Genomic DNA, 16668 nt, shown 5'->3' on the forward strand with positions numbered 1-16668 from the left:
CATCTCTGGGCTGACGTCACGTGAATGTTGGCAAAACATGGCTGTTTCGTGTTGCGCTTATGGCTGTGCTCAGCGTTTTGTCGAGGGAAATGGCATTACATTTCATTTGTAAGTGTTTCTATGACAGTGCAGATGCGTTTATTGAAATCTGCTGAAGTGACTTTTATATATTTTTTACACTTGAAATAGAGTATCACGTAAATTAAAGTGTTGAAAGTGATGCCTGTAAAGTCAGACTCATATTACATTTTGGAAAGTATCTGTGATAATTCGGTTACAGAAGTAAGTATGACTGTTTCTCGTTCCTACTCATAGTTTCCCTAAGGATGAAAACCGAAGGCAGCTTTTGATACAGGCTCTGAAACGGAACAACTTTAAGCCATCTGCACATACGCGCCTTTGCTCGAAGCACTTCGAGGAGAAGTGTTTTGATAGGTTAGCTAGTATTTACAATGTTGTTGTTGTTGTTGTTGTCTTCAGTTCTGAGACTGGTTTGATCCAGCTCTCCATGCTACTCTATCCTGTGCAAGCTTCTTCATCTCCCAGTACCTACTGCAACCTACATCCTTCTGAATCTGCTTAGTGTATTCATCTCTTGGTCTCCCCCTGCGATTTTTACCCTCCACGCTGCCTTCCAATACTAAATTGGTGATCCCTTGATGCCTCAGAACATGTCCTACCAACCGATCCCTTCTTCTGGTCAAGTTGTGCCACAAACTTCTCTTCTCCCCAATCCTATTTAATACTTCCTCATTAGTTACGTGATCTACCCATCTAGTCTTCAGCATTCTTCTGTAGCACCACATTTCAAAAGCTTCTATTCTCTTCTTGTCCAAACTATTTACCGTCCATGTTTCACTTCCATACATGGCTACACTCCATACAAATACTTTCAGAAATGACTTCCTGACACTTAAATCTATACTCGATGTTAACAAATTTCTCTTCTTCAGAAACGCTTTCCTTGCCATTGCCAGTCTACATTTTATATCCTCTCTACTTCGACCATCATCAGTTATTTTGCTCCCCAAATAGCAAAACTCCTTTACTACTTTAAGCGTCTCATTTCCTAATCTAATACCCTCAGCATCACCCGACTTAATTCGACTACATTCCATTATCCTCGTTTTGCTTTTGTTGATGTTCATCTTATATCCTCCCTTCAAGACACCATCCATTCCGTTCAGCTGCTCTTCCAAGTCCTTTGCTGTCTCTGACAGAATTACAATGTCATCGGCGAACCTCAAAGTTTTTATTTCTTCTCCATGGATTTTAATACCTACTCCAAATTTTTCTTTTTTTTCCTTTACTGCTTGCTCAATATACAGATTGAATAACATTGGGGAGAGGCTACAACCCTGTCTCACTCCCTTCCCAACCGCTGCTTCCCTCTCATGCCCCTCGACTCTTATAACTGCCATCTGTTTTCTGTACAAATTGTAAATAGCCTTTCGCTCCCTGTATTTTACTCCTGCCACCTTTAGAATTTGAAAGAGAGTATTACAGTCAACATTGTCAAAAGCTTTCTCTAAGTCTACAAATGCTAGAAACGTAGGTTTGCCTTTCCTTAATCTTTCTTCTAAGATAAGTCGTAAAGTCAGTATTGCCTCACGTGTTCCAGTATTTCTACGGAATCCAAACTGATCTTCCCCGAGGTCGGCTTCTACTAGTTTTTCCATTCGTCTGTAAAGAATTCGTGTTAGTATTTTGCAGCTGTGGCTTATTAAACTGATTGTTCGGTAATTTTCACATCTGTCAACACCTGCTTTCTTTGGGATTGGAATTATTACATTCTTCTTGAAGTCTGAGGGTATTTCGCCTGTTTCATACATCTTGCTCACCAGATGGTAGAGTTTTGTCAGGACTGGCTCTCCCAAGGCCGTCAGTAGTTCTACTGGAATGTTGTCTACTCCGGGGGCCTTGTTTCGACTCAGGCCTTTCAGTGCTCTGTCAAACTCGTCACGCAGTATCGTATCTCCCATTTCATCTTCATCTACATCCTCTTCCATTTCCATAATATTGTCCTCAAGTACATCACCCTTGTATAGACCGTCTATATACTCCTTCCACCTTTCTGCTTTCCCTTTTTGCTTAGAACTGGGTTTCCATCTGAGCTCTTGATGGTCATACAAGTCGTTCTCTTATCTCCAAAGGTCTCTTTAATTTTCCTGTAGGCAGTATCTATCTTACCCCTAGTGAGATAAGCCTTTACATCCTTACATTTGTCCTCTAGCCATCCCTGCTTAGCCATTCTGCACTTCCTGTCGATCTCATTTTTGAGACGTTTGTATTCCTTTTTGCGTGCTTCATTTACTGCATTTTTATATTTTCTCCTTTCATCAATTAAATTCAATATTTCTTCTGTTACCCAAGGATTTCTACTAGCCCTCGTCTTTTTACCTACTTGATCCTCTGCTGCCTTCACTACTTCATCCCTCAAAGCTACCCATTCTTCTTCTACTGTATTTCTTTCCCCCATTCCTGTCAATTGTTCCCTTATGCTCTCCCTGAAACTCTGTACAACCTCTGGTTCTTTCAGTTTATCCAGGTCCCATCTCCTTAAATTCCCACCTTTTTCCAGTTTCTTCAGTTTTAATCTACAGGTCATAACCAATAGATTGTGGTGAGAGTCCACATCTGCCCCTGGAAATGTCTTACAATTTAAAACCTGGTTCCTAAATCTCTGTCTTACCATTATATAATCTATCTGATACCTTTTAGTATCTCCAGGGTTCTTCCATGTATACAACCTTCTATCATGATTCTTAAACCAAGTGTTAGCTATGATTAAGTTGTGCTCTGTGCAAAATTCTACCAGGCGGCTTCCTCTCTCATTTCTTAGCCTCAATCCATTTACAATGTATATTTATAATTAATATTTACTGTGTCTGTCAGTTTTAATCCTGATGTTTTTATAGGGCTAAGACTGGAGGGAATTGGCTAAGTAGTGATGCTATACCGACACTTTTTGATTTTCCGGAGCATATGAAATCGAAGAGGCCTAAGCTCCGTAAATCACACACTAGAAGGCGTTCGTTAGATGATGCCTCGTCTTCTGAAATGTGTGCTTCCAATGCCTGTGAGACTGAATGTTGTCAGAATGTGTGTGATAACTGCGAGTTAGTAAAATATTGTATTAGAATAGAACTGTAGCACATTACTTTTTTTAACTGATTGTTTAAACTTTTGTAAAAATAGTGGGAACTCAACCTTTGAATTGCACCTAAAATTGATACTCTAAAATGGACCTGCTCCTAAAGTCGACAATTTTGGCACCTATAGTTGACATAATTCCCATATCCCATTTCCTTTTAAAAGTGACAAGAGCGCAAAATGCGGCGGATCCAATGTTTAAAGTTTTGACACGAGCCCACTCTTACTGTTTAAAAGAATTTTAACGACGTTTTATTTTAATTGATAGTTTAAGGTAATTTCGTCCCGCTGCCCACTAGAGTGGCGTTCGATGTATTTGTTAGATTTTGTAAATGGTACCGTGAACAAATCTATGTTACATGTAGTTCTGGCATAATTTTTCGCAAATAAAAAAGTAATTTTTCTTGGAAGCGTTTGGTAGTCAGTTGAGAAATGTGGGGAAAATACGATACAAACATAGGATGGCAGACCGCTGATTTGTAATCGCGCCACGTTTTGCCAACAGTCACGTGGTTTATGTTGTAGCCACACCAGCCCTATAGCTTCTGCACAGCAAGGCCAGTCTACTAGTATCTATGGTCGAAGCATTCGTCAGAAGCAAGTGCTGTCATAGAATTCCTGAAAACGAGACAGTGGGAAACATCCACGAGAGGTTGAAAAAGGTGTATGGAGATGCTGCTGTCGATCGCTGTACAGTTAGTCGATGGGCAAGCAGGTTACGTGATGAAAGCGGGGACGGCAATATTGAGGATTGTCCTCGCAGCGGCAAGCCTCGTACTGCACACACTCCAGACAATGTGCAGAGAGTTAACGAATTGGTGACTGCTGACAAACGCATCACAGTGAACGAATTGTCACGCTACGTTGGGATAGGGGAAGGAAGTGTTTTCAGAATACTGAAAGTGTTGGCGTTAAAAAAGGTTTGTGCCAGGTGGGTTCCCGGGATGTTGACAGTGGCTCACAAAGAAACAAGAAAAACGGTATGCAGCGAACTTTTGGAACAGTACGAGAATGGTGGAGATGAATATCTTGGAAGAGTTGTGACAGGTGATGAAACATGGCTCCATCATTTTTCACCAGAGACGAAGAGGCAATCAGTGGAGTGGCATCGTGCCAATTCACCCAAGAAAAAAAAAAATCAAAACCACACCTTCTATTGGGAAAGCTATGTCTACGGTGGTTTTCGATTCCCAAGAACTCTTCCTTCTTGACACCATGCCAAGTGGAACCACCATAAATTCTGATGCATATGTGACGACTCTGAAGAAACTTCAAGCTCGACTGAGTCGTGTTCGACCACATCGGCAAAAGCAGGATGTTTCGATGTTGCACGACAATGCACGACTACATATCAGTCAAAAAACCATGGAAGCGATGACAAAACTCGGATGGACAACACTGAAACACCCGCCTTACAGTCCTGACCTGGCTCCATGTGACTATATTCTCCTTGGGAAACTGAAAGACTCTCTTCGTGCTGCCATTTGTTACTGAAATTTATCCATATAACATGAAAACAGGTCACCGTTATCATGGAACAAGAGATAGATCAGACAAACACTGTTATCATACATTTTCTTTTCGTTTTCCCGACTGAAGACGTGGAATCGTCATCTGTGGCTGCTGAGAATAATTCTTATGGAACCAACTTGCCTGGCTCTTCTTGAAATTCTGAATCTTGCACTAATCTGTCGAATTGTAGTATAACCTGTAGGGTCATGTGTGTAGCCTTCAGTGTACTAACGTAGACTGAGTCAGTGGGCTGTTTCTCAAGGCCTGTTGCCAGCAGATTCTGTTGAAACTGCCCAAAACCGTTCACAGAATCTGCAAATTCCAAAGCGCTGGTTAATACAGAGGTCGAAAAATGTTGCATATTGCTGAAACTTTAATATTAAACATTTTGGTCCAGAAATACGTAATGATATTATTACCACTGTTTGTAACGTAATTCTAGAGGAAACAGTCAATGTATCTATCGTTTGGGGGCAGTATGTACACTCCATGGAAACCAGGACACCTCTAAACATTGCAGTATTCATGACGTGTGTCATTACGAGAACTTCAGGATTTTTCGAACTCCAGTCCTCGTAACGTATGATCAGACACTCCGTAAAGTCATTCTAATTTAGCAGGGAACGAGACAAGTCGACGTGTCAGCGAATGTCGCTTCAAAGTGATGTCTCTAGGAAATGGAACAAGTTTCTAGCGACAGGATCAGAAAAAAATGTTCAAATATGTGGGAATACCTAAGGGACCAAACTGCTGAGGTCATCGGTCCCAAGACTTTCCCTCTACTTAAACTAACTTATACTAAGAACAATACACACACCCATGCTCGAGGGAGGACTCGAACCTCCGACGGGAGGGGCCGCGCAATCCGTGACATGGCGCCTCAAACCGCGCGGCCATTCCTTGAGGCAACACAGGGTCAGTTGAGGATCGTCACAGAAGTGGCCACGGAAGAAAAACATGTGTGCAGCATTGATATCTGCGTGTAACAACAAGCTGACATCCTCAACACAATGCTACACGTCCACGACGGCAGTTCTAACAGTTACAAGGGTGCAAGAGTCGTAACAAACGACACGAAATGGACCTCATTAGCAGAGATTACGTGCCAGAAGATCTCTTGAGGCCTTTCCTCTAAATTGGGTTCGGGGAGGGACTCGTGTTGCATGGGCTCGAAGCCACTCTTTGTGGACTAGACAGCAATGGGACACAACGCTCTTTTCTGGTGAGGCCTGAATCAGCATCCATGCTAGAAATACTCATATTCATGTGTGGAGGTTGTAACCTCCCCCTCACTTATCGACCTTAATGACAGAGAAAAATTAAACCGCGTGTACCTAATGGAAATTTGGGAAAAGCAATCGTCACCGAGGTTAATTTGTCGGTAAAGAGAGGGGAAAGGGTTACATCTAAATGAAAAGGAAAAATGCTAATGAAACTGGTGGAAATTAATTTTGAAATAGGGGTAAAGTTAATAAAGAAAGTAAATGTGCGGCCGTTACGTTAACAATCAACTAGCGGTAATTAGATATTTGAGATTTGGGGGAAATTACGGTCGCCAGTCCTAAGGACAATTACTATAGTAACTGAAAAAGAAAGATTATTGCACATATAATTAGCACTAGAAGCGTGGCAACTGAAGGTTGACACGTGTAGTGTGAAAACTGAAAGTTTGTCAGAAGTAATAAATTTTCCTACACTCTGACTTAATTTAGCAAAAGAATTAATAAAACCGGAAAATCGAAAGTTAATTTAGTGACTGAAGTTAATAGTGAGCTTTCTTTCTGAAGCACATCGAAATTCAGTAAAATACGGTTAGTCTTGGACTACCTCAAAAATCATTTCAAAAGCTTCTTGAATCTACGCAATTTAGAAATAAGAGATTTAACTTTGAACTTGAATTAAATGATTCTGAACAATTAACAATAGTAAAATTTAGTACGTACCAAGCTGAGCTGCAGTCACAGGTAAGCTAAAATACGGTAACAAAACTCGCACTCTTAATTTGTGCTTGTGCAATCTAAATACTGTAGCCAGCTATGAATACCTTAACTGAACTTTGAAATTAAAGCAGTGAAATAAAATGATGCTGGCGTTTGAATCTCAACGACACTCGGGTTCATTCCGGAAAAGGAAGGGACCCTGCTTGGTAATGCAACTGGGACAAAGAGCAACAAAGGTTCATGCTAAGTTGCTGTAATTTTGCGAGGCAAATGGAACAATTTTAAAAGCTGAGGTCTGCCATACAGTTCTAAAACTTTACGTGCTTCCAGTCTTCCTTGTTGGTTGATTGAAGGTTTGAAGCCGTCGATCGAGGAGGTGGCGACAGTCACTCATTGTCGGCCGTCGCTGTTGCAGAAGCTGGATGTTGGCGCGCCTCCTTCTCGACCCGGTCACCAGGCGAAACCGGCTCTTGATGTGCGCCAGCTAATGCTTCCCGTCCGCGACACCACGTCAGAAACTATCATCGCAAGTCGAGCGCAATTACATGCTGCCAAACCCCGAAAGCGCGGCAACTCGCGGGAGCTTCTCACAACACACCTGCTCCACTCGCTACTCCAGCCAGACTCTCTCTCTGCCCGCGCTCCAAGCGACAGAGTTAACACTACCAAAGATCCTACACACTTTGATCCTTCACACGACCTATCGATGTAATCGTTCGATAGCAGTTTTCCCTAGACAAGACCCAGCGTAAAAATACAAATAATATTTACAAAACAACCAACTATACATCGACATAAATGCATAAATATATATATACAAATAGTGAAACAATTACAATATACGAAGACACAGAAATGTTATATATTCAGGTAACAAAAATAAGGAAAACAAATTTATAGTACAATAGATGGAAATAGGAGGATATGCATTTCCGGCGTTACAAGGTAACTAGGACAATGTTTGCGCTGCAACTGTGTTGCAGATGGCCACACTTATTAAGGTGGTTCAGTCAAGTTTGGGGTACAATCATGTATGGTCACGTGACATCCCTTGCGCCAATAGATGGAAGGATGATTGGTGTGAAGAATCGGGACGACATCCTTGCACTCATAGTGGCTCCAGTTGGTGTACACATTCGAACGGGTTTCACGCTGATGGATGACAGTACATGCCCGCATTGTCACAAACTTGTGAACATTTTCCTAATGTAGCGTAGAATCCAACAGACAGAGTGGCCTGCATATTCTCCAGATCTCATTTGCTTTGAGGATGCATGGGCCATGCTAAGAAGACAAGCTTTCAATCGCCCTGTTGCACCACTACACAGCATAATGGATGCCCCTCTGGAGGAATGGGACAATATACGAAAGTCTTATCTGGACAATCTGGTAAGGAGTGTACCTAACCCCACTTAAAGGTGCCTCCTCTCTAACTGAGCAATACGTAGAAAATAGTTACTCTTGTATATAACAACGCTGCCCCTCTCTCTATGAAGCTCAGACCTCGAATGAAGAGGCCCATATACAGTTTATACATAATGTGTTATGCAAGATGAAAGTGAGAAGAAACAATAAGGTTTGGAATTAAATCTTAGGTAAAGATTTATTTTGCTGTTCTATATTTTTAAGCTTTTATTTGTGTACGTGACAGAAGAAAGCCAGTGTTGTTTCCTATTTTGTCCAGTACTGATATTAAAGCTCTGTGCAACATTTATTTTGATCGCTGTACTTCCATAGTTTAACCTTTTACCTACCGCTGGGACGTATATGTGCCACTGTAGGTTATTAAAGTATCAGTGGGAATATGCTACAATGACGCACGGGTGAAACGAAGCCTGCTGATGGTTTGCAGAATTCTGGTTGTTATAGATTGCATCTATAGGTTGCGCTGTCGTCAAGTTTTATTGTTAACCATCTGCTCACTAGACGTCTCGCCACGAAAACAATGCCGTCGATTGATTTTCTTATACCACTTACAGAGGAAATGATTAAATTAGGAAAGAAAAACGCAATTGTCAAAGGAAAGAGAACTATTAGACGCCTAAGCGCTGCGTACAAATCTGTGGTGACTGTTGGAGGACTATCAACCAGCTGAAGGTTAAAACAAGAAAAAGGTGCGCGGAATTTGGCAAGGAAAAGAAAGAAACTACTATTGTCATATTGCTTTGTGCAAAAGTGTCTCACGCAGTATCATCAGTAGGAGGAACAATGTGATTGTCACATGAGACACTCGAATTTGCGCGTCATGGTAAAGAGATTGCCACCGGGAATAATCTACTGATATGTCAAATGTTTATAATCTCTACTACCATGTAAAGACAGGTCATAGTTTAATGTTGTTATCAAAAAACTTGTAAACCTCTTGATCTATATATTTCATATTCTTACACGATAATCTAATAAACGTTGGGACGGACGTACGTTACACATTTTCTTTTAAATATACAAATATGTGGTGTATAAACATGTATCTAGTGCATAAAGGGAAATGTTGTGGCCGAAATTCTCGAAATGTTTTTTACCGATTTACTTTTTAGACACAACACTCCAACAAAAGCTCTGACGGACAAAACCCACACTTTTTAAATGTATATAAAACAAAAAAGTAGTAAGATTGATAACAAAAATTTCGAATAGTTCTTGACTGATTTATTTCCAGTTTTCATTTTTTGCACGATATTCTAATAAACTTTCGGAGGGACACAGGCTACATATACTTCAAAGAATCCCTTCGCATTTGTGCTTTTCAGACATGACATGAAAGACATTGAATGACTTGAAAAACGTAAGGACCAAAAGAGCAATACAGCCAAACGCAAACAACAAGAAGTTGAAACATTGATAGCCCAGGTTATAAGTGCGATCTAGGAGATCGCAAAGCTAAGCCAAAGATCATATACCTAAGACACACTAAGATTAAAGTGAAGTACAACGTCACATTATAACAGAATGGTATAGAACAGTTGGAAAATGAGGTATTGATCGAACAAAGATTGTAATTCTGTACAGCTTCTTTATGCAATTTTTATAAGCTTAAAGAAGTACAATAAAAATAATTTTTAAAAATAAAATTTTTTATGCCATAACGACAATAAGAATTACTCAACAAAAATCACTGGAAAATAGTGTCAGCCACATCTATTAAAATAAAAAATACTTTTGCATTTAAGCCTACGTAATATCACATTATATTAAAATCTTGTCAAAGAATAAAACAATGATTCACGCAGTGTAAAAACTAAATGGTGAAGTATATATGTTTTTATGTCCCTGCATGTAACAGTTAGACTGTACAGAAAAGATCGTGAAGATAATATAACAAACATGGCACAAATGTCTTGTCTAAGTACAAACCTGACGATAAGAGGAACCAAGAGAAACAAGGTTTATATCCCGTATGAGTGTAGCGTACAATGATGTGGAACCAGAACCAGATTTTACGTCATGGCTGATAGTAAATATTTCCGTCATTTTTCTTCAGTAAGTCTTACTGATGAAATGTCCTTCATATCATGTTTGAGAATCATGAATGAAATGGGCTCTTTCCTTTGTAAAAGATATGTTTTGTAAGTATTTAAAATTTTCATTTACTATTTTCCATGTAAATTATATTGCGATTTCAAAGTTCTCTATGTTGTGTTGATTTTATCTGCACAACACTGTGAAAATACTTATGACAGAAACCGGTCGTGAATAAATTGACTTGAGACAGCATTATGTTCATCATACATTTTTTGCATGTTAGATGGTTTTCATTCATACCGTTAATTTCTCTCTTTTTCATGGAGTTACATTATTTGTGTATAGTCTATGTCATTAAGAAGATGTGTTATTTCTTCTTTCAGACTCTTCACAGTAGATTACTTCTCCACCGAACGTAACTGGTATTCCACGATTCGTGCATCATTTTCCTGTCAAGCCGACCTCCTTTCCCATCCCGCCCCCCTTCCTGACCCCCCGCCCCACCACCCCGTTTAGTTCACTCTTTAGAAATTTCGTTCCAGCCATATGGATTGTCGTCCATCTCCTTACCGAGTTCCTCGTCCCCTGCAATCAGTAACCCAACATCAGTTCTCCTTCCCAAGGGGCAGGAGGCCCTTCTTAATATTCAATCTCTTGCGGCTTGTAGCTTCACTGCCCACTACCGATCCAATGGATGTCAGGCCGCTGACAAGAAAAATTAAGGGAAGTCCTCCCTCATCATCGGAAATATTATCATCCTCATCTCTGAAGTAATAGCATACGAGATGCATTAAAAGGCAAAAAAAAAACCCTCACAAATATGTGATATGCCAAGCAGCTTGGAAATGTAACAACACCTAGATATAATGGTTAGCTTGCCAATTGCCAATTATTTTAGATAGTACTTCGTATGATGCTGTTTTGCAAAAGTTTTATTTAGGTGTTTCACTGGTAGAAAATTACTCAGTGAATTTCGTGCAGAATATCTTATATTTGCCCACTTTCTTCTACTTTAGATACACCGACACATCATAAAAATTCGAAATTCTAATTTTAGTTTTGATAATTACGCTTTGGTGAGTAAAATACTTGTGTGTCACTGTCAACGTATATATTTTTATGTCTACTTCACAATATATCATAGTCTAATGTGGCCAGGTTGGAGACACGTGATCTATGAAAATGTTAAACGTTAAAATGTTTTTCCTATACAATTCTTTTAGAACTCCAGAAAACAATATTTTAACAGTCATTGTTTACTATTTTCGAGTAAGCAATTCACTATCTTCAGATCAATTAATTAAATCAGTGCAGTACCTTATAACAAGATAGGATGAAGACACATTGTCATCAGAGTAACATAAGTATTGAGATTTACGCTGTTAGGGGATTTTATACAAAAATCTTCAACGTTTTACAGTTTACAGTCAGTGTTGAAGGATCCTTGTTACTGCAACACACACTTCTTTCTCCACACAAAAATCGTAATTGTAAGAATAAAATTTGCTTATGTTACTAACCATTTTACTAATTTTATTAGTCTTTTATACTGAAGTTATACAATAAATTGATAACGAAGATGAGAAATACATAGTCTTATTTGTAGACATCTTCTCCGTATATCTACGAGTAAATGACCCATAGATACCTTTCCTGCTACGGATTTTCGTTAAGTACTCATGTTGCAAAATCCCGCTAATTCAAGCTGTCCAGCACTGATTGCTACATCTATATCTACATCGATACTCCGCAAGCCACCATACGGTGCGTGGCAGAGGGTACCCTGTACCACTACTAGTCATCTCCTATCCAGTTCCGCTCGCAAATAGAGCGAGGGAAAAACAACTGTCTACATGCCTCCTTATGAGCTCTAATTTCTCGAATCTTATCTTCGTGGTCCTTACTCGGAATGTACACGACTGGCCATTAAAATTGCTACACCAAGAAGAAATGCAGATGATAAACGGATATTCAGTGGACAAATATATTACACTAGAACTGACATGTGATTACTTTTTCACCCAATTTGGGTGCATAGATCCTGAGAAATCAGTACCCAGAACAACCACCTCCGGCCGCCATAACGGCCTTGATACGTCTGGGCATTAAGTCAAACAGAGCTTGGATGGCGTGTACAGGTACAGCTGCCCATGCAGCTTCAACACGATACCACAGTTCATCAAGAGTAGTGACTGGCGTATTGTGACGAGCCAGTTGCTCGGCCAACATTGACCAGCCGTATTCAGTTAGTAAGAGATCTGGAGAATGTGCTGGCCAGGGCAGCAGTTGAACATTTTCTGTATCCAGAAAGGCCGGTACAGGACCTGCAATAAGCGGTCGTGCATTATCCTGCTGAAATGTAGGGTTTCGCAGGGATCGAATGAAGGGTAGAGGCACGGGTCGCAACACATCTGAAATGTAACGTCTACTGTTCGAAGTGCCGTCAATGCGAACAAGAGGTGACTGAGACGTGTAACCAGTGGCACCCCATACCACCACGCCGGGTGATACGCCAGTATGGCGATGACGAATACACGCTTCCAATGTGCGTTCACCGCGATGTCGCCAAACACGGATGCGACCATCATGATGCTGTAAACAGAACCTGGATTCATCTGAAAAAATGACGTTTTGCCATTCGTCCACCCAGTTTCGTCGTCGAGTACACCACCGCAGGCGCTCCTGTCTGTGATGCAGCGTCAAGGTTAACGGCAGCCATGGTCTCCGAGCTGATAGTCCATGCTTCTGCAAACGTCGTCGAACTGTTCGTGCAGATGGTTGTTGCCTTGCAAACGTCCCCACCTGTTGACTCAGGCATCGAGACGTGGCTGCACGATCCGTTACAGCCATGCGGATAAGATGCCTGTCATCTCGACTGCTAGTGATACGAGGCCGTTGGGATCCAGCACGGCGTTTCGTATTACTCTCCTGAACCCACAGATTCCATATTCTGCTAACAGTCCATGGATTTCGACCAACGCGAGCTGCAATGTCGCGATACGATGAACCGCAATCGCGATAGGCTACAATCCGACATTTATCAAAGTCGTAAACGTGACGGTACGCATTTCTCCTCCTTACACGAGGCATCACAACAACGTTTCACCAGGCAACGCCAGTCAACTGCTGTTTGTGTATGAGAAATCTGTTGGAAACTTTCCTCATGTCAGCACGTTGTAGGTGTCGCCACCGGCGCCAACCTTGTGTGAATGCTCTGAGTAGCAAATCATTTGCACATCACAGAATCTACTTCGTGTCGGTTAAATTTCGCATCTGTAGCACGTCATCTTCATGGAGTAGCAATTGTAATGGCCAGTTGTGTATATCGGCATTAGTAGAATCGTTCGGCAGTCAGCTTCAAATACCAGTTCTAAATTTTTTTGGTAGTGTTCCTCGAACATAACGTCACCTACGCTCCAGGGATTCCTATTTGAGTTCCCGAAGCATTTTCTGTAACACTTACGTGTTGACGACTCTACTGGTAATAAATCTAGCAGCCCGCCTCAGAACTGCTTCGGTGTCTTCCGTCAATCCGACCTAGTACGGATCCCAAATACTCGAGCAGTACTCGAGAATAGCCGCACCAGTGTCCTATATGTGGTCTCCTTCACAGGTGAACGACTCTTTCCTAGAATTCTTCCAATAGACCTAAACCGACCATACGCCTTCCGTTCCATAGTTCTCACATGTTCGTTCCATTTCATATCGGTTTTCAACGTTACTCCCAAATACACTCCTGGAAATGGAAAAAAGAACACATTTACACCGGTGTGTCAGACCCACCATACTTGCTCCGGACACTGCGAGAGGGCTGTACAAGCAATGATCACACGCACGGCACAGCGGACACACCAGGAACCGCGGTGTTGGCCGTCGAATGGCGCTAGCTGCGCAGCATTTGTGCACCGCCGCCGTCAGTGTCAGCCAGTTTGCCGTGGCATACGGAGCTCCATCGCAGTCTTTAACACTGGTAGCATGCCGCGACAGCGTGGACGTGAACCGTATGTGCAGTTGACGGATTTTGAGCGAGGGCGTATAGGGGGCATGCGGGAGGCCGGGTGGACGTACCGCCGAATTGCTCAACACGTGGGGCGTGAGGTCTCCACAGTACATCGATGTTGTCGCCAGTGGTCGGCGGAAGGTGCACGTGCTCGTCGACCTGTGACCGGACCGCAGCGACGCACGGATGCACGCCAAGACCGTAGGATCCTACGCAGTGCCGTAGGGGACCGCACCGCCACTTCCCAGCAAATTAGGGACACTGTTGCTCCTGGGGTATCGGCGAGTACCATTCCCAACCGTCTCCATGAAGCTGGGCTACGGTCCCGCACACCGTTAGGCCGTCTTCCGCTCACGCCCCAACATCGTGCAGCCCGCCTCCAGTGGTGTCGCGACAGGCGTGAATGGAGGGACGAATGGAGACGTGTCGTCTTCAGCGATGAGAGTCGCTTCTGCCTTGGTGCCAAAGATGGTCGTATGCGTGTTTGGCGCCGTGCAGGTGAGCGCCACAATCAGGACTGCATACGACCGAGGCACACAGGGCCAACACCCGGCATCATGGTGTGGGGAGCGATCTCCTACACTGGCCGTACACCACTGGTGGTCGTCGAGGGGACACTGAATAGTGCACGGTACATCCAAACCGTCATCGAACCCATCGTTCTACCATTCCTAGACCGGCAAGGGAACTTGCTGTTCCAACAGGACAATGCACGTCCGCATGTATCCCGTGCCACCCAACGTGCTCTAGAAGGTGTAAGTCAACTACCCTGGCCAGCAAGATCTCCGGATCTGTCCCCCATTGAGCATGAAGCGTCATCTCACGCGGTCTGCACGTCGAGCGCGAACGCTGGTCCAACTGAGGCGCCAGGTGGAAATGGCATGGCAAGCCGATCCACAGGACTACATCCAGCATCTCTACGATCGTCTCCATGGGAGAATAGCAGCCTGCATTGCTGCGAAAGGTGGATATACACTGTACTAGTGCCGACATTGTGCATGCTCTGTTGCCTGTGTCTATGTGCCTGTGGTTCTGTCAGTGTGATCATGTGATGTATCTGACCCCAGGAATGTGTCAATAAAGTTTCCCCTTCCTGGGACAATGAATTCACGGTGTTCTTATTTCAATTTCCAGGAGTGTATTTAAACGACTTGATTGTGTCAAGCAGGACACCAGTAATACTGTATTGGAACGTTACGGGTTAGTTCTTCCTACTCATCCGCATTAGCTTACATTTTTCCTACCACAAATTTTATCTGAGTCGTCTTGTATCTTCCTACAGTCGTTCAACTTCGACACCTTACCGTACTCCAGAGCTGCATCAGCAAACAACAACAGGTAGCGGCCCTCCCTTCCAACAAATTGTTTATGTACATAGAGAGTAAGGGCTGTCCTACCACACTTCCGTGGAGCGCTCCTGACGATGCCGTTGCCTCTGATGAACATTTGCCATCGGGGACAAACATACTGGCTTCTGTTGCTTAAGAGGTCTCCTAGTCATTCACATTTGTGTGAACTTACTCCACATGCTCGTATCTTCGTTAATAGCCTGCAAGTGGGCACCGCGTCAAATGTTTCCCGGATATCTGTAGATACGGACTCTGCCTGTTGGCCTTCATCCATACTTCGCAGTATATCATGTGAGAAGGGGGCGGGCAAGCTTAGTTTCGCGTGAGCCAGGCTTTCTACAACCATGCTTGGACTTAAGCTTCTCAGCCTCAAGAAAATTTGCTTTATTCGAGGTGAGAATATGTTCAAGGATGCTGCATCAAACACGAAGTTATGGATACTGGTCTGTAATTTTGCGGCTCCGTCCGTTTACTCTTTTTATATATTGGAATCACTTGCGCTTTTTGCAGTTTCTTGGGAACTTGTACTGGGCCAGAGATTCACGGTAAATGCAAGATAGATAAGTGGCTAATACTATGAAGGTACGTTTGTTTTTTGAACGTGAAGTTTAAAACTTTGGCTTTCCGTTTTCCTATCTTCAACTGCCGCACTGTACTGGTCAACAATGGTCTGAATGGGGGCCTTAGACCCGCTTAGCAATTTTACTTATGACCTGAATTTTCTCGGGTTCTCTGCTTCATCTTTTGCTAAGATGTGACGGTGGTAGCTCTTTTATGTTTCGCGCAAGCATAAATCTTCTCACAGACGCGTGAATCTCTACTGATCTTTTAGATTGTCGGCATTTGTATGTTCTCTTTTCAACCGAGAGTGCAACAGTCTCTGCATCCTCAGCAACTTCCGAATTTCCTTGTTAAATCGTGGTGGGTCTTTTCCATCCTTAATCAACTTACTAGGCACATAGCTCTCCAGACCACGATTTGCAGCCTGCTTAAACTTTGCCTACAATTCCTCTATGTCCATCTTACTGGAACTAAGTGATGTCAGTTCACTAAGTGAGATGCTAACAACTGCCTATGTGCTTTATCTAGCAGAAACACTTTACTATCCTTCCTGGCTGTTTTATTAATTTTCTTAACCTAGTTGCTGTAATGACATCATGGTCGCTAATCCCTGTTTCTGTACTGACGCTGTCAATAAGGCCCGGCCCGTTTGTAGCCACAGGATGTAAGATATTACCATTGCTTGTGGGCT

At 42.5% G+C, this 16668-nt stretch overlaps 1 protein-coding gene across 1 annotated transcript in view; it reads left to right on the plus strand.

Moving 5' to 3' along the window:
• The window catches only part of LOC126092634 (gamma-aminobutyric acid type B receptor subunit 2), a gene marked incomplete at its 5' end in the record, with an annotated part of 461219 nt that overhangs the window by 227062 nt on the left and 217489 nt on the right, over positions 1 to 16668 (plus strand). The gene's annotated exons all lie outside the window — the stretch shown is intronic.

The sequence above is a fragment of the Schistocerca cancellata genome, chromosome 7 (assembly GCF_023864275.1).
Source record: "Schistocerca cancellata isolate TAMUIC-IGC-003103 chromosome 7, iqSchCanc2.1, whole genome shotgun sequence".
NCBI lineage: Eukaryota > Metazoa > Arthropoda > Insecta > Orthoptera > Acrididae > Schistocerca > Schistocerca cancellata.